Here is a 19490-nt window from a genome sequence, read left to right as displayed (position 1 = left end):
AAATTACGATGTATTTTGCGGTGAGAACAGTAAACGGACAATGTTTTGTATTCTAACCATAAAAAACATGGTATTTTTACTGTAAGTTTGCAAACGATTTTTGTCATTACCATGTTTCAACAACGTTTTTCGTTGTTGCATCTACCACCGACAATGTTTTTCCCATGAAAAACATTGTCAGTGACTTCTAAATGTATGGAAAAAATGCTGTTAAGATACATAACAACACCCCTTTTTCATGATAAAAATGACAAAAACAATGTTTTTTATTGTTCTGGACAATAATATTTAATGTAAAATGGATGTATTTACAATGAAAGACGTAGTTAACTTATGGTATAACTATGTACAATTACAGCAACTATTAAGATTTTTTTGATGTTATTTTTTTTTCGGGAATGTATGTGTATGTTTAAAAAATGAGGGCGTGTTCACCGTTTTAACCAGTCTTGAAATTTTGCCCAAGAACACCAAAAGTTTTTACTTCGCTTTTATTACCTTATATTTATGACGGGAAAATATCGGATATTATTCTATCTAAAAACTGATACTTATTTGGGGCTTGTATATATTGAAAAGATAACAAGCTGAAAAATAGAAATTTTACCCCACCGTGTCGAGCACAAATTTAGTGCTCTACCCTGTTTTCTCTCAAATGTTTACCACCTAAAAACCTTTAGTGGTGAATTTCGTTCCCTGAGGTAAATAAAGGCTAGGATTAATGAAACATAGCTATCATAACACCTAACAATAACAAAAGTAACAAAATAGTGGTGCCCCTGCGGTAATGACGGCGATTGGGTGAACATTTCATGTGCATCTTCTTCCATACATTAGGATGATGAATATTCTTGTTCGTTGTTTTATGTCGCCCTTGAGGGTGTGATCCAAAGGGCGGGCATTGACACGAGAGGCTTCTGGGCCTCTCGGAAAACTTTGGAATCATAACACGCAACTTTGCTGTGATGAAGGAAACCTACGCCCGACTGGAAGCCGAAGCCAGTTGAATCGGATTGCGAAGAAATGCGATGTGCTTGAGATGGTCGATGAGCTCGTGGATTTGGGGTCACTGGTGACCATCGATAATAATACCAGTAAAGAGATCTAGAATTACATCTAGGCTGAAAATCATTCCCAATTTTTACTCCGGCAGACATTTCGGTCGAATGGAGTGCGACGACGCACGAAGTTGGCTTTGTACACAACCCTGATAAGACTTCTACGGAAACAACGCTTCTCATGGAGGATACAAACGCTCTCGGCGTTTTCAAACGGATGGTGCTGCGGACTATCTATAGTGTAGTACAGACGGATGTAGAAAAATGGCAAAGCCGTACGCGCTGCTTTGAGAGAACCCCATTGCACACGTGGCGATAGTCAATTGGCTGCGATAAGCCGGTCACGTCGTTAGGATGCCGGACAACAACCCTGTGAACTCGTTTCTCTTTAGCAACCCTGTAGGCACCAGAAATAGAGAAGCGCGGTGTGCACTATGGTTCCACCAGATCGAAGGATACTTGCGGGTGATGAGACGGCTTTGAAACTGGTAAAACACAGCCTAAAATCGAGCAACATGGCGACAACTTCAACAACACAGCACGAGTCGCGAGTCGCACGTTTGATTGGTTTTTCAAATATCAAAGAAGAACGGTAATGTCAATGTTAGGTTAATGTTAAATACCGTCTTAATAAAAGTACGGACTCGGGAATATAAACTATATAAAACTTTATTGACTAATAATAAAACATGTATGCACGTGAGATGACGATCGCAATCACAAAAGATCTGATCCTACGGATCTGGCCGAATCCCACATTGACATCTGTCACCCGCTGACGGCTGCCAGCCGGCCGAGCCCTGATGGTGTCGGTAACGTTTCCGATTGGTAGGGTTGTCCTCCCAACAATTAACTTTTTCTGCATTTTATAAGTTGTAAAAATTGCCAGCGTATTTGTGGAAGCCAGTTTTATTCTGTTTATTCAATGAAAAAAGTTTCTTTCTTTCATTTTAATCATCTTTGTTTCAATGTCTGGAGTTGCTCTCTTTACGAGACAAGCGCAAGTCTGTCTTTTTATTTTAAAATGGGGTTCGAGTTATCATATACTCTACAGAAACATTCTGAAGAACAAGCTCGAGATGATCTGTCATAAAGATTTTTTCCATTTATTCTACTTTTCCGTTTCAGAGTAATGGATTTTTTTTTAGAAAATTCCTTAAAGTATACAAGCCTTCAACCACAAAGAACAGACTTGCAAACGACGAACAACAAATCTGAAAAAAGTGTGTAAAATTCCTTAAAATACTATATTTATCTCGGCAAACTTCCCAACAGTTAAACAAACTCGGCGAATTTTTTTTTTTGCGAATGTCAGCAATATATTTCTACGAACATTCGGCAAATATATCGATCTACCGTAGACCAGCAAGCATTCATATTTCAATTGCCGATGTTCTTGAAAGTTTTGCCGAAAGCTTGTAGAATATTTTGCTAAATTAATCAGTTGTCGAGCTCTCGGCAGCAAAATTTGTGTTACGAAATATCACAGATGACTAGAACAAGATACCTGACTCTTACAGAATTCATCGGACATGATTGTCGCTGCGCGTGAGCAAAAGTCGAACTAATTTATACACTGTTAATATGATGTATACTTAACTTTCAGTATCCATGTGAACGACTGTACTGTGCTGCCTTCCAAAAAATGATAATTAGGTGAACGAATGTTTAGTTCTTGAACATGAAACTTTCCGGAAGAATCAAGGATTATCGGCGCATCATTTAAAATTAAGCGTACCATCAGAACTCCCTGATAACTGCTATAAACACGCTCTACAGTCAAGTTTTCTACTCTTGCCGGGGTTAATAAAGCAAAAATCGGATGCCCCGTTAAACCTGAACATATGCACAATGGCTTGAAACCTGGCTTGCGACATATCAAACTTTAAGTTTTGGTAGAATGGGACCTGAAAATGAATATAAAACCCCTCAATATAAACCCCCACTCCGACAGTCAATTTCACACTTTTCTTTCGCACTTTGAATGTGCAAAAAATATGGCAATAGCATTAAGTGCAAAAAATGGTAATACAGTCGTCGTTCGCTAACTGCAACATGTTTACATTGCATTTATCGAATGCCGTTCGATAACTGCAACACTTGACACATGCCAAAATTTAGAGGGTTGTTTTCAATGATGTCGAAATGTATTTTTTTAATGAAGTACAAAGTTGCAAAAAATAGCAGAAAACTAAAATAGGTAAGCTTTTTAATTAACCAATTTGATAGTCATATATCCGCATCATAATTTATTGCGTTTTAGTAACTACTTTACATAACCAATATGTAGGCGAAGATAAAGTTCATCACTACAGAAGACCATTTTACGAGACGTTTCTGAACTCAATTCATGAATGAAATTTTGACAGAAAGCTCGGAACCGTTGACATAATGCAAGTAAAAACAACATCAATGTCAGCAGGATCCGTGACGTGAAAGCTAGCCAAACAATGCACAAGGATTTTTTTTCTCTTATAATAATTACGGAAAGTGAACCACATAACATGGTGATTTGGCTTTATTGATTAATAGTGGAGATCTATAATCTCCCATCTAGAATGAAGAGACAACAAGTAAACGGAATCGAAAAAAATCGAGAAAAATGAAAAGTCCTTTTGTAATGTTTCTAGAGATTCAACAATTTTTATTTTCGAATGCATTTAGAATCCCCCCGCGAGATTTGTCACTTCAATGTCAAATATGGCTTTGACTTCAGATTTGACGGATTGCGGTCCGATAACTGCAAAGTTGTTGCAGTCATCGGTCTTGCAGTTAAAAAGCGTTGCAGTTAAAAGACTTGCAGTTATCGAACGGCGACTGTACCACATACATAAGACATACGTAACACTCAGGAAGAAATCTTCCAAAAAGTTGGAACAAAATGAACTACTCGAAAGTATCAACCTCTGTACAAAAACCTCTGTTTGAGTAGTTTATGAAGGTTGTGTACATGCGCAGCCCTACATTTGTCTCGTTCCCACTCGAAAAATGCAGCATTGATTTAGTAAACAACTTTTTGGCAGTTTCGTAATGGATTTTGTTAAGGGCTCGAGTAGAGCCGCTATGAAGAAAATTCATTCCGTTCATTTTCGTCGAGCAGTTAATACTGGTGTTGGTACCGGGTGATGTGGGGCAAAGAGTACCAAAAAAAAATCGCTAGTGTTACGTATGTCTAAGTATGTGGTAATACCATTAATCTGCATGTTATCTTAAGCGTCGAGCTGACTAAACTGCTACACCTTTTTAATATACAATCTTGATCAGCTCAACGATCGATGACAGACTATGCACGATAAATTGGTTTTGCTCATAGTGACAATTTTATGAGTATTTAAATCATCAGATGGCAGCACTAACCTTCGGGAATCGGTCGTGTACAAAATGTATGAAAAATATGAAAGTTAGGTATCTTGTTCTAGTTATCTTTGATGTTATCTTAAGCGTCGAGCTGACCAAACTGCTATACCTTTTTCATATACAATCTTGAACAGCTCAACGATCGATGACAGAATATGCACGAGAAATCTGTTTTGCTCATAGTAACAATTTCATGAGAATTGAAGTCAACAGATGGCAGCACTAACCGTCGGAAATCGGTCGTGTTCAAAATGTATGAAAAATATGGAAGTTAGGTATCTTGTTCTAGTTATCTTTGATGTTATCTTAAGCGTCGAGCTGACCAAACTGCTACTCCTTTTTCATATATTGCAAATTTCCGCTGAAACGCGAATTACAGACAACTTGCGACGATCATTCTGGCGTGCACGGTATCTGCATTTTGCTTGCAAGTTGTCTGTAATTCGTGTTTCAGATGCAATCAGCAATACAATTTTGAACAGCTCAACGATCGATGACGAACTAGGCGCGATAAATCGGGTTTGCTCATAGTGACAATTTCATGAGTATTTAAGTCATCAGATGGCAGCACTAACCGTCGGAAATCGGTCGTGTTCAAAATGTATGAAAAATATGGAAGTTAGGTATCTTGTTCTAGTTATCTTTGGAAATATCTTCCTTATTTAACTTCTCGTCATGCAAAATGGTAAAGTAAAGAGTGATGTCGCTATCGTCGCTATATAATCTGCATATTCATCAGTATATGTTCTCTGTGTATGTGCTCCTCACTCCCTTTGGTATTGACATTGAACTTTATTTGCTATGCCGTTCACTCCACGGCGACGACAGCGTCATCACACTTCACCATTCAGCATGATAAGGGGTTATAAAGAAGGGTTTTAATAACAGTTAGGTTGTCTCCAGGTTAAAGCTAGGTGAGCTGCTGGAATAAAGGAATTCGCTATTAGTTGGTTCTCTGTGCTTCAAGTATGAACAACGCTTTTTTTAATTTTGAACTTCTTGTTGTTGTTTTATAATTGTTTTAGTTTGTCATTCACACCAAAATGTCTCTTAGGGGTTTTGCAAAATACTTTGCTATATTTATATCAGTAAACCACTTGTTTACCGATTCACAGCTTTTTTTTTCAAAATTTCGCTATAATTTAGTTCCAAACTTAATTGAATTTCATTCAGCAATTAAACCAGTATTGAATTGAATAATTTTCTGAAAACTAGTAATCAATTCAATGATTTATGAATTTACAGCAATACTATTTGCTTAATACAGAACAGTAAATGAATGTTTGCTGGAAATTAGCGAGAGCGATTTTAGATGTGATAAATTCATATCTATAGTACGCCAGTAATTTAGTAATGGTCTCGTAGGTGGTTCAAAGGTGGTGCCTGAGAGGAACATGGTTCCCTTACCTGTTAACCAGCTATAAACAACAGGATACTTTGATTTGCTGAATGTACAGCAAATTTGTTTTTGCTGATTATTTAGTAATTGAATTCCACTTTGCTGAAATCGGTTAAGTGCTGTCAATTAGATGAAATTTTGCTTTGCTGGATAAGCAGCGAAATTTATTTCGCTGCATGAATTGCTGGTCTTACAGCTCGGCAAAATCCAGCAAAATTTTGCTGATTTCGAACAAAAATAAATGAGTGTAAGAGCAAAAATTAAAACGATTTGACAATCCACTTTATAATAAATAAACCGGAACAAAATTTACGATGTATTTTGCGGTGAGAACAGTGAATGGACGATGTTTGTTGTTGAAACCATAAAAAAAACTATGTACGATACAGCAAGTTATAAGGTTTTTTGATGTTTTTTTTCGGAAAGTGATTGACGATTAGCGAAAGTTCCGCTGAACCCATTAGCATTTAGCGATTAGGCTGATACAAATTTTGAATAGTTTTTATGTCCACGCAAGACAGTGAGTAAATTTGAGTTTTTCCGAGTTTTTCTGAGAAAAGCTGAGAAATAAAGAGCGAATCTTAGTAACTCACGTGTCTCTGAGTATCCATCCTTAAACTTTTTTCCCACTGCAAATATACACATGAGAGTTGCTCGGCCCTACCGTTCTTATAGATTTCTTGCTCTCAAGGTAATCGAAGATGTTAAACATTTGAAAATTTCGGAGTAATATTGAGTTAATTAGAGTTACTCCCAAGCCAAACAGTTACTCAGATAAAAGTGAGTAAATTTGATTTTTACCCAGTTTTTCTGAGAAAATCTGAAAAATGAAAAGCAAATCTGAGTAACTCTTGTGTCTCTGAAAATTCATCTTTAAACTTTTTCCCCACCGCGAATGTAAACATTAATGTTGCTTGGTCTCACCGTTAATATATTTTTCTTGTTCTTAAGGTAATCAACGATGTGAATCATCTGAAAATTTCGGAGTAATATTGAGTAAATTAGAGTTACTCCCAAGCATAAGAGTAACTCAGATAAAAGCTGCCTCACCCCTCGGTCCACGGTTATCAAAGTTAGCTAAGGGGAGGGCAAAAAATAAATTACACTGAGAAGAAAAAAAAAAGAAATAGCTTTCATAAAAAATGGTGTGCAAGTTACGACGTTTGTAACTTGCATGCAAAACTGTGTTAAAAAATATCACATTTTTATCATTAATCATTTGGCTTGCCTTTTGATGACACTTTTACTGTCACTGAACTTGTTTGTTGTTAAGTTAAGCATATACGCTGTCGAAAAGTCAATTGAAAAAATTAAAAATTTGTTTATTTAAGATTCGTTTATTCTTTAATTTATACATGTAAAGTAGAGGTTAATCTGAAAAATTTTCTCGCGAAAAAATCTAGTAAAAGAGCGTGAAAACGTCCAGTCGCGTTAATGTCTTCTATAAAAATAGTGAAAGGTGGACTTGCGCGTATTTGTGGAAGACACCAAAATGATTGGATATACCCGCGCACTTCTACGGCGGTTTTCATCAAGGGACTGATGTGGCTGTCAAACTGCTTACATTTCCATTTACCACTCATTGATTCTGGTACCTACTTTTTGGTTGGTTTACCCTAAAACAACTGTTATAGAGTAAACGTCCCATAACTGTCATTGACTTATTTCCGAATAAATATTATCTGTTTCTTTTAAAACAGAAAAAACGCGTCGTATTCGTCTCAGAAATCGTCGCCATAAAAACTGTATGCAACAAATTCGTTGCGTCTTGTTTTAAAAGAAACAGATAATATGTTTATAAATGGAAAAAACCAAGACTTAACGCTTGTTTTGCACTTTCAGTGAATAAGATATTGTGTGTGAGCATTTTAAATAAAATTTTGATGACATAATGAATCTAGAATTGGTAGGCCAAATTTTGACGGCAGCACTCCCCTGGTTTTCATTAGCAATACTCAGAGGGAGAGATGTGCGAAGAGAGTGTTGTGAGCCAAACGAACATGTCAAAATTCGAGCCAAACGAACAAGAAAGGTATCGAAATAAGGTTCAATAAGGAATATATTTATTTTTACACGTTTTTCATGTTCTATTGCTCAATCATGAAATAAGAATGCTCCAAAGTTGCTACATCACAGTGATTTTAACTGGTGGTTCACAAACCCTTTGTATGGTCTACAGAAAAATGATGAAAGTATATAAAATTATACATAAACATAGCATTTAACATCTTCACGGTTTTTGTGATGCACTTTATTATTACCCAGGACTTCCACCGTCACCATCACGAGCCGAATAAAAAAGTGAATGTTGACTATTGTCATTTGAGAAGAGATCTGGCACTTCTGATATGTGGCACCTAGTTGCCAAATCAGCGTTTTTTTTCATTGCTTATCTCTCTCTCTGAGGATCTCTAGTTTTCATGCCTTTTGCAAGATGAATCCTCCCGCAATCGACAATAAACTTAATTTTGAATTTGGGATCATTCAAATAATACATAACGCTCTAGGGGGTGGGGGGGTATTCAGCGGAGCGTTATATTGCATGTGGCAAACATGTAAAATTGCGTTACATGGGGGTGGGTGGGTATTGAAAATTGCCAAATTCCGCGTTATGTAATATTTGAATGGTTCCTTTTTCCCTTACTTTTCGCTACACACAGAAAAAAAACATGGTAATTTTTACTATTTTAGGGGTCAGCATTAGCAGATTTGATGAGTGGTTTTCAACCGACTATTTTATATGGTCGGGATAACAATTTTATAGTTATTACAACAATACCAAGGCGAAAAAGCAAATGGTAGAATCGACCATGTATGGTTGAAATGACTATGTTTTATTTTTACTATGAAACTGTCGCAATGACCATATTTAGTTATTATGACCAGCAACCTTATTGTCCGTACAAGAGAATGGTCAATTCCAGATGCGAAAATGAAAATTGGTTGTTTTGACTATGTATTTGTTGTCTGAACCAAATTTAACAGTCGGTTGAAAACCACTTATCCCATCGTGTCAAGCTGACCCCTCAAATAGTAGAAATGACAATTTCTACCATTTTAGAGATCAGCTCAACAATTCATTTTGTTTTTTTTTTTCGCTGTGGACAGTTTTAGTTATTGTCATCATATTGATTTGAATAACGCTGATCGAAGTGTATATGGGTATATAATATCATTCTTCTTCTTACGCTTACAAACTTTTAGTCCAAACGCACAATATCCCTAGTTGTTCTGTATGAATTAGTTTAATTATAACTAATGTTGTAATGAATAACATCTTAACCCTAGAAAGATAGTCTGTGCCAATTTGACTCCTCGCTCTTAGAGATATTGCCCTCTTCTTTTTTAAATAGTGCGAAAACTTTTTCGTTATGTATCTATGTGTTGACACCATGAAGCTCACTCAATATGAAATTTCAAACAAAAACTTGCATTTTGAATGATTCAAAATTCGTGCATCAAATTAACGCCAAAATAAGATTAGGGTTAAACTACACAGATATGAATAATGTTACACTACACAGATAGGTACCAGTATGCAAACCCGTTGCGAAAAACAAATATCATGTGTAAATTCCTGAAAATGAAAAAAAAAACGCTGTGAACGATTAATTTAACCATGCATTTGGTTTTATGATATAATATATATATATATATATATATATATATATATATATATATATATATATATATATATATATATATATATATATATATATATATATATATATATATATATATATATATATATATATATATATATATATATATAAATATATATAAATATATATATATATATATATATATATATATATATATATATATATATATATATATATATATATATATATATATATATATATATATATATATATATATATATATTTATATATGTATATATATATATCTTGTGTTTTTGCAAGTTAACCCTCTAGTGCCCAATGCCGCCATTTGGCGGGCTTCAGTCGAGGTTCCGAAAAGCTTCAATAAATACTTAAAAAGTGTTTATAATGGTTTATAATGATTTTATCGAAGTCCGTTTAGAAATTAACTTGGGCACTACAGGGTTAACATATAAATAATGCATGTATGAAAAATGTGAGATAGCATGACTGAAAAACAAGGGTTAGGTTCAAAAGCACTGCTATCAACATTATTGGTTCTAAAAAATCTAAAAAGATTAAAAATTGAGCTTAGGTTTTAAATAGCAGAGCTTCGAGAAACAGTTAAATAACAATAAATGAAAATGGCTCAGAATAACCGCACACCGTAAGTAGTTTTACAAATTCAACGTTACAGAGAGGTTTCGTTATCTTGTTCAAATTTTAACGTAATCACAGTTTTCGAATGCTCGCTAAAGCTTCCAATTAAGATTTGATTTTGAAGTAGATAGTTGTTGGTCGATTTATCGTTCCTAAAAAATAAAATAACTTTTATTAGGGCAATAACCAGGAAAGTCGGAGATAGAAGTTGAGATAAAAATACAGTCAAGTTATTTTTACGCGGGGGATATGTTCTTCGTAAAAACGCGGTAATTCGAAAATTCGCGTTGAAACCGCGTTAATTTAAAAATCCGCGTGAAAACCGCGTAGGAGAAGCCTGGCAGTATATCTGTTTACTAATTGACTCCGAAAGTGATGCGAAGAACATTACGTTATGCATATCTGCATCAGCATCAATTTGTTTAAAAGACATCCAGGTCTGTAGTGCAAAATACCAAAAAAGCGGCTTCAGCAAGTGTCTATTATCGCTAGTTGAAATTTCACAACTAGAGATTACCATCTCTTTAAAATGAGAGCCATCAAGGCTTGACTCAAACCATAATTTTAATATCATTAAAAAAATTCAAGTATTTTCGAAGTTTTTCGCATGCAGAAAAATCCATGAAATTATGTTTTTTACGCGGCTTTATACGAGGTTATTTTACGCGGATGTTCGAATTAAGTCGTATACCGAAAAAGTCACTGTACAGCACCACGTTAGCATTTGTGGAAGAAGCCTGCAGGTGTGAATAAACAAATTAATAAAAGAAATGATTTCAGCGCTTAACCATCTGCTAACTTGCCTGCCCAGCGCCACCGGTTTGAGTCTCGCTCGGAGGTGTCGGTGCGGAACACTGCAAAAACGTCTCCTTGCGCTTGCCTACATATTCGGTCGCCTTGTGGAAGTAAATACCAGGATGTTGGGTTTCCTTCAAAATTGCATATTCTCCCAAATCACGGAAAAATGCAAAAAATACTCCAATTTTAAAGCCGGATAAGAATCCAGGTGAGGTAGCAGATGAACAGTTTGAATTTCGCCATGAGCATTCCACTGCTCAGAGTTACTAATATAAACGAGCTAACAAATCTGAAGGTTATTCCACTGCTCCTAGATATAGAAAAAGCATTCGACAGTATTTAGGAAGGAAAATTTGATTGCGAAATTGCAAACTTTTAATTTTTCAACTTTCCTAATCAAAATTTTAAAAAATTATCTTACTGATCGAACTCTGCAGGTTGTCTATCAGAATTCAAAATCTGATGGATTTCATGTCAGAGCAGGTGTGCCTCAAGGTTAAGTCTTGGGTCCAGTCCTGTACAACATATTCACTTCAGATCTTCCTGCTGATTTGCCTCAAGGATGCACAAGTCATTGTTCTGCGATGACACAAGTAAAAGGAAAATGTCTTCGTGTCATATGCAGTCGATTGCAGAAAAGTTTAGATATTTTTTCTTCCTACTTGCAAAAGTGGAAAATCTCCCAATACTTCTAAAACTCAAATGATAATTTTTCCTAATAAGACTAGGTCTTCTTTCCTCAAGCCAAACAATAATCACGTTGTCAAGATGAATGGGGTTATTTTAAGTTGGTCTGACAAGGTTAGGTATTTGGGACTAATTTACGATAAAAAACTTATTTTCAAAGAGCACACTGAGAGTATACAAGTAGCAAAGTACATCAAATATACGAGATGTTTATATCCTCTCATTAATCAAAATTCCAAACTTTGTTTGAACAATAAGCTTTTGATTTACAAACAAATTTTTAGACCAGCAATGCTTTATACTATACTGATTTGGTCAAGTTGTTGTTTAATAAGGAAAAAACGCTTCAAAGGATTCAGAATAAAATTCAGAAAATGATTTTGAAGCGTCCTCCTTGGTTTGGTATACTCGAATTACATAATTACTAGTGTTGATACATTAGAAGCTATGTCAAATAAAATTATTAACAACTTTCGACAACAATCGTTGCAAAACTCAATTGCTACGATAAGCTCTCTTTATAGTCAATAAGTTAGCAATTAAGTTAGTTGTAAGTTTACTTCCCCTTTTTGACAAGTAGGTTTAAGTCTCTACGAATGATAACTAAGTCCTAATTGCGAAAGCAAACAAATCCTAGCAATTAAAATTACAAATTTCTAACAGTGTTGAGAAGTCACCATTTGTGATTGGACATACATACTCATTATTAACTAATATTCATCATAAATACTTGAGCTGCTAACAAATCCTCCCTCAAAAAAGTAGGAGGGTGGTATTCAAGACACGACCGCATGACGTTGGACTACGGTATTCTTATATTCCATTAAAACAAATAATAGAGAGAATTGCAACTCTAGTATTTGCTGCAATTTTATCTAACAGTGCATTTCTGGATGCTGAGACGTTAAAACGTTATAAATAATAATATATACTAAAAGAATGGATATTTTTTATTTAATCGCTGTCATTTCATACATATTCGAATCAACCCTTTGTTTGCTGCACTACCAAGACAATCATTTAATTGAGCGAATTGGTAAAATTTTCCTATCTAAGCAAAAAGCAAACTTTACGAAACTATCTGAAATTGGAGCCCAGAACGATTCAACCGAAAATTTTAAATTTGAAAATTGTTTGACATTTAATCGATAAAACTCATGCTAGGTTAGTTCCAGCCCAGCATATAACTTCATGTATTTGAAAAAAAAAAACGTTTGGTTCAATAACTCAATATAGCAAGAGCTCAATCACACGTTTTTCGGTAGTTGTTATCAAGGTTTGGGCGAGTGACAGGAAAATATCTTAACTTCTTCAGTTGTGATTTAGAGCATTTCTAATTGTTTTGTTATTTTTCACGATAGCGAAAAGTTTGTTTTTTTTTCTGTGTGCGAGAAACAAAATCAAAACCGCGCACCGAGAAACGAAAACGAAAATTTAATGAATGCTCATTGAGAAAACTGGCAACTCTTTTTACCAATAACTTATGATACTCAAAAGAACCCGTTTTGATATAAATCAAATTTCTAGTAAATAAGTGTTGATCATTCATAGGTAGTAATTTTTCCTCGATGAATAAAGACTGGCTGAAGAAGTTAAAATCGCTGCTGTAAAATCAAATTCACAACTGTGTTCGTTAAGACGTTTTAATATTTTCAATGACAATAATAATCTTCGATAAACACCCGCTATAGTTATTCACACACATGCTAGAACTATCTAAACACGCGTTAAAACTATTCATACACACGCTGTAGCTATAGCTATCCATACACACGCTATCCCTTTCCATACATCCGATACAACTATCTATACACACGCATAAGCTATTCAACCATGTGCTATTACTATCCATACATACGCTATAACTAATCATTACACACGCAGCAGCTATCCACACACAAGCTATAACTATCCGTACACACGCTGAAGATATACACGCAATAGCCATAATATGCTACACATGCTAGTGTCTTACACACGCTATAGCTAGCCATACACACGCAACAGCGCCATCCCTATCATCGCAAATGTCATAGCAATACAGATGCACATACGCTATATGTGCACACTGCACACACACCCAACGTTTTCACCCAACGATATCTGAATTGGATTACCGCTGGTGGGGTCCAACTCAGATCGGGAGCACCGAACTGAATGAAGAAATGCAGCTTCCCACTACCTCCGCCGCTGCTGCCTGATACCACCGCTCTGGTTCTGCTGCAGCTCAGTTTGGCCGCTGGAATCAGCCACCGCTGCTGATTATACAAAACCGGCCTGGTGGCCTTTCACTTGTTAACTGATGATTGCTATGAGACGACACAGGCTATTATATAGCCCAAAGCAAAAATCCATCCGCGAGCAAACAAGAAGCGAGCTTGTGATTGGTTGAATGTGCACGACTTTTAACACAACTTTTAACTAGTTTAGTATCGAAAACATATTTAAATTATTATATGACAATCTTGCGCAATATTTCCCCTATCAATCAAGCCATTGGTGTTTAGAATCTGTTCAGTGGTAATGATAAAAGAAGCATTTTAAAACGGTGTTGAAACACCTGTTGCAGCTACCGAAAGCGAGCTCGTTATTGGTTGAAAGCTGTGAGACTGTTTACAAAGTCAGATCGGTTGTATCCGTTAGTGTCGACTGTGCTTGTGAAGAGAGGTGATGATTGGTTGCTCGGTATGATTTAGACAATCGATGTGATTTATCAATTTTTCAATAGTGTATCTCGAACAATAGGTTATTTTTGTTACATAAATTCAACCGTAAAAGAATTTCTGATCGGTTAATGCCAAAACCTCGAAATTCTGAAAAGAAATGACTGATATATAAGCGCTCAAAACCTGACCACTTTTCCCTGGTTTTCCCCGGTTGAATTACTAGATTTTCAAATTCAGGTGCCTAACTTCGATATAGACGTTAGTCCAACGTCAAAAAAGGATGTTGGGTTTGATGTGGCGCCAGCCCGTTCTTGACTGCGTCGCAAAACAACTCACCGAACTGTACTGCACACTCAGCCAGATGTAGTGCTCGAAGAGCAGCTCCTTGGCACCGGTTCGGTTGCGATATTTGACGATATTGAATCCTTTGGTGCGTTGAGTTTGAAAAATAGGCGACAAATTTTGTAGCTCACGAAACCAGCTTTGGTTTTCACCTCAAGAAGCACGAAGAGCATTTTTGCGGTAATATCACAGGTGCTGGTTAAGTGGGATGCCCCCTCGGAAGCAAGAAAATCATCTCCTTGAGGTATACTAGCACCTTTTTGAATTAAAACTACCGCTAGCCGTGTATTTCGTCCTTGGAGTGAGTTTTTCAGCTACTGGATAATGTAAGCACAATGCAACTGCTCCTCACTCCACTGTAGATCGTTCCATTCTAGATCCTGAAACAGGACTTTGACTGCCGGCGAAATAAGCAAATGTTTCAGCATCTAGTTTCGTTTTAAGATACCTTTCGAGTGATATCGTTCGTAGGATTGGTGTTTTGGTTTTGATACAGGAAATTCATGGCTGGGTGGAAGAAGTTTATATTCTATAGATTCTCTGGAATTAAAAAAAAAAACAAAAACAACTAATTTTATACCATCCGCTTTTAAGAATCTAGGTACCTTTTTGCCGTTGTCGAACGCATCCCAGAATGTTTTGTGGATAGTGTTCCGCTGCACAGTGCACATTCAAGCCGGATAGCCCAACTAGTGGCTGAGCGGTGGTTACCATACCAGCTCTGATGGTAAAACGCTGGCATCCAACGTCATTCTCCTGCACTACTCGGGCCTCGTTCGAACAATCCCGGCACGGTTCCTTATCAGTAGATTTCGTTACCATCCTTGCCCGAAAGCAAGAGAATTCACTTCTATTTCTCCGCTTTTTTCACTCGCAAACATCAGCGCTTTCGCTGTTGGCCTGGTATACCGAAGTTACCTAATCTTATTCCCACAGCAGGAATTATATTTTGTCAAGTAACAGACACTGATGAATCTAGTGAAAAACTGTCCGATAAGGAGAAAATTGTTCACAATTTCGAGCAACTACGAGATGATGACAAAATTTTTGCAGACAACGTTTTGACAGTTTCAGGTTACGGTGTCAGAATATATCGCAGCTCGAAAAATATTACACGTTTGTTCGCATGACTACATTATTAGGTAAATTTAACTGGTAAACAAGTTCTAATGCAAATATTGATAGTTTTGATCACCAGTTAAAACATGGTCGCTATGACCACTGCAATTGAGTTGTTTTGACAATGTAAATGGTTACTGCTTTTTTAACTGTCATGGTATTTTCAACCATGAACTATTTCAAGGTGACAATTATCATGGTAATAACTACAAATTCTGTAGTTATGAGATTGTTGCGATAACCATGGGTGTAAGGTCAATAAGGCAATCCACGGATAACGTTTCAATGCTTGTACGTTTGTTATTGTTGCTGTTTTTCAAACTGCGAAACCAAAACACGACCAAAACCGAAATTTTTTAATGTCGGCAATAATATCAAAAGTGATTTGTTATTGTTGTATTTAGGATTGGCACCCGCAATACTAGAGCTACCGATCGGAAATCATTTGTTTTTCACGCTTCTGGATCCGGGTTGCATCCGAGTTGCGACCGATCGAACATACGTAAAGCTGTCATAAGTTGAAAACAGACTGAAATCAGCTGATCGCAACTGTCTCGTGGATTGCCTTATACTAACATTTTATTTTTCTCTGTGTAGGTGCAAATTGTGGTTCGCGTCTTGGGTATGTGTTGTTGTTAAACTAGTGCTATAAACACGCCATAAAATAGTGACGTTTCGTTTGATTAGATTTTGACGTCTATTTCGACAACATTCATGCTGCATCTCGCTCTCCCCGCCGGCAGCCCTGTATGCTACCGATGCAACGAAGACTAGGACAGCAATTACCGCAGGTTTTACTTTTGCTTTGCCGTAAAGTGCGTTCTTGGTCGAAAAATAAAACAAGTTTCTCGCTGTTTTCGTGCGATTGTGTAAAATTGTGTGAAGAAATTTCAATTTGGAAGTGACGGTCAAAAGTGGTCTTTTACTTTTATTTGGAACTGTGAGAAGTGGTGGCGTGATTGACGAATAGACTATTATTGGGTGGAACAAATTCCTCGCGACTAAATTTTACGTTTTCGTTAGGGTTATTCCAGAACAGCAATTCCGAGGGTTTTGTTGCCACAGTGGGCAGGGTACGTGTTGTCGGATCGATTGCGTAGGTCTCCCGCTGGGGGCGGAGGCTGTTAGTGCATTGTGTGACCAGCTGAATCGAATCGCGTACGCTAGGGAACGGCGGCGAATCCGTGCTCTAGTCTCCATCTTTATTTTGCATTTTCCCCGTGTCAGATTTTTTTACCTTGCCATGGTTGGCTGATGGTGTTATTTTTCGTGTTTACTGAAAATCTTGCCAAGTGTGCGGAAAATTGTAGTGCGCGGTTAGGCGCGGGGGTGATGGTTCTTAACAACGACGGAATTCCGATACCGGAATGAGAACCTAGCCGAGCGTTACGTAATTCTGCCAAGATTACTAATTGGATTCGGATCGTTCCTGCCCATTATGAACGGCTAACCGGAAGAATACAGAGGTGAAAGAAAAGTGAATGAGTTGCAAAACGTAGGCTTTGAATACCGCAACTAGTGTAGGTCTTTGACAGCACTTTTTTTTGGCTTACGTCACCCGTACAGCGAGCATCGAATTACTGCTCATATTTACAAACAATATAAGCTTCGTCGATTCGAAACGAACGTGAACTTTTCAACCGATTCATTAATACGAAAGTGGACTGGCAGCGTAAGCTAAAGAGGCAGAATATTTCACACTGACAGAATGGCGTTCAATGAGGTAAGTGTCTTTGACCCTTCACGATTCGAAGCAATGCGCTCCATTTGGATCATCGGTGAGCGGTCCTGTGGTAGCACTGCAGAGATGATAAATCCATAATGACCTTGACCGGATATTTTACTGCGTGCCTCTGTGCCATCCCTCTGCGACTGGTGAATGTAATCCTGCAGACAAATCAGCCAACTTTTCAGCCGATAGACTACCATCATCCGCTGATGTTTCATCGGATAGTAAATAAACGACGATGATGGACTTGCTAATTCCCCATCTATCTTCGTTTTGATTCTCTCAAGTTTGCTACGCGTGATTGGTTTGTTTGTTTGCGAGGATTGCTAAATTACACTAATTCAAACCTAAGTCCGTTATATGACGCATTGTTGCAAAGTGGAGAGAGCTGTCGAAAACAGCTTTTCGAAAATATTTTCTTTAAATTCAAGTTGGTATTTTTTGATATTCGTTACTGATTCATTTCGTTTTCTTTTTTGTATGCATATTTTTGATCACGCGTACTAAGTAACGTTACATTTTTTCTTGGTAAACTATAAAAACCTAACACATTTTCACAAGTCCGTCAGACTGTGAATAGTTTTTTAGAAGCTCCTTTTGCTCACTTGTTCTCTAGAAATTAAATGAAATTCTCTGTAAATTGAAACCGTTCTTCTTTCGTACAACGCTTAGTAAAGAGTGACCATCTATCATAAATATGCTAAGTGCTATCGCTAGCATATTATTATCTCGTAGTAACAATGCATTTTATGAGTAACGTAAACAGAAACATCCAACCGGCGGTGTTGCAAGCTCTCCGTCATTCCCTACCGTGTAATGAGTGCAATTTGCACGCAAAAATTCAATCGCATGGACTTTTGCTCGATTTTCAAAGTAACCCGTGCAAATGGTAGCTTTCGTTTTTCAAACTCTCCACTATGTGTACTGACTGGGTCTAAATAAAAATTCTACAGCATTGTTAACTATTCGTTGGAATTTATCATAAAAAATACCTCATAAAAAACACCTTGCGCAGAAAAGGACAATTGCAATTGATATCCGTGCGAAAAAACATGGTGACAAGGCTACATAATAGCTGGCACACGTTGCAAAACTGACGAAAGTAATAAATAATGAGTGCCAATTTAATTTAATTTTGGATCTCTGCGCGCTTCTGCTTGAAGCTGCTTGTCGATTTGGTACCGTTGTGGAAAGTAGGTTGTACAGATGTTGTTATTTAATTGTTGTATCCATCAACTAATTAAGAAATGGTAACGCTGAAACGGACGTTTAAAATAAATGCCAAAGAAGAACTTCGGTCACCTTGACAGAACTTTTGATCTTTTGCAGACTTACAGTATTTTGCTATATTTGGTGGATACTATCTGAAGGTCGTTATTTACAGCTTAGGCCCCATTTGCAACGCTTCCAGCCTAAAACGGGCTCGTCTCACTTGGAATCATGGAGGATTGAAAGTTACGTACGATCATGCAGAGCTACTCATTTTGGCTAACCCACAGATACCGGACGTTTATTAGCTGAGTTAGCTTGCCACTCGAGGATGGTTTATGTTTTTGTTAACATTTGAATTATGGTTCATTGCTTTTTCACCAAACTTGATAGCTGCAGAGCCTCGAGTACGTGAATAACTGGCAGTTTTGCGGTATATTTGCCTGTTTGAAAACACAACACGCTGGTGTAAATACCCAACTACGGCCAGACATCCGCGAAAATCAGATTTACGTGATGCTCCGTTTGAGTACATTGCCTATTATGCATACCCTTTCTGCTACAGTCAGAGTTTGCAATCCGGCACGGTTGCGTTGCTGGCTGGAACCGATCATGACGGATGATGATGGCGCTGAAGATGATGACGATTTCGAAGCGGAGAAAGAGGCTCTTCACAGTTCTATGAGACACGGTTTTCATTTCACTGTGGGTTGTATATGTTAGATGAAATATGTACCGCGATTCAGTGCACTCATAAACGATTTTTGGTTGAGGCAACTGGAACTGATTATTTCCATTTTTATAGAGGTCATGGTTGTAATTATTTTTGGTGCCAATAAAGGTTCCTATGATAGTTTGAGACCA

The 19490-nt window shown here is 37.0% G+C and overlaps 1 long non-coding RNA gene across 1 annotated transcript; it reads right to left on the bottom strand.

The window, feature by feature from the left end:
• Nucleotides 1-9344: 9344 nt before the first annotated feature.
• On the bottom strand, nt 9345-15834 carry LOC129730838 (uncharacterized). Its single transcript, XR_008728929.1, has 3 exons — nt 15175-15834; nt 14564-15109; nt 9345-9391 (listed from the first exon to the last, which is right to left on the bottom strand). It is a non-coding gene; the product is annotated as an uncharacterized LOC129730838 (long non-coding RNA).
• Nucleotides 15835-19490: the final 3656 nt, after the last annotated feature.

Source organism: Wyeomyia smithii, chromosome 3 (genome assembly GCF_029784165.1).
Source record: "Wyeomyia smithii strain HCP4-BCI-WySm-NY-G18 chromosome 3, ASM2978416v1, whole genome shotgun sequence".
NCBI classification, from domain to species: Eukaryota; Metazoa; Arthropoda; class Insecta; order Diptera; family Culicidae; genus Wyeomyia; species Wyeomyia smithii.
The sequence above is the reverse complement of the archived record's forward strand: the minus strand, read 5'-3'. Positions and strand labels throughout refer to the sequence as shown.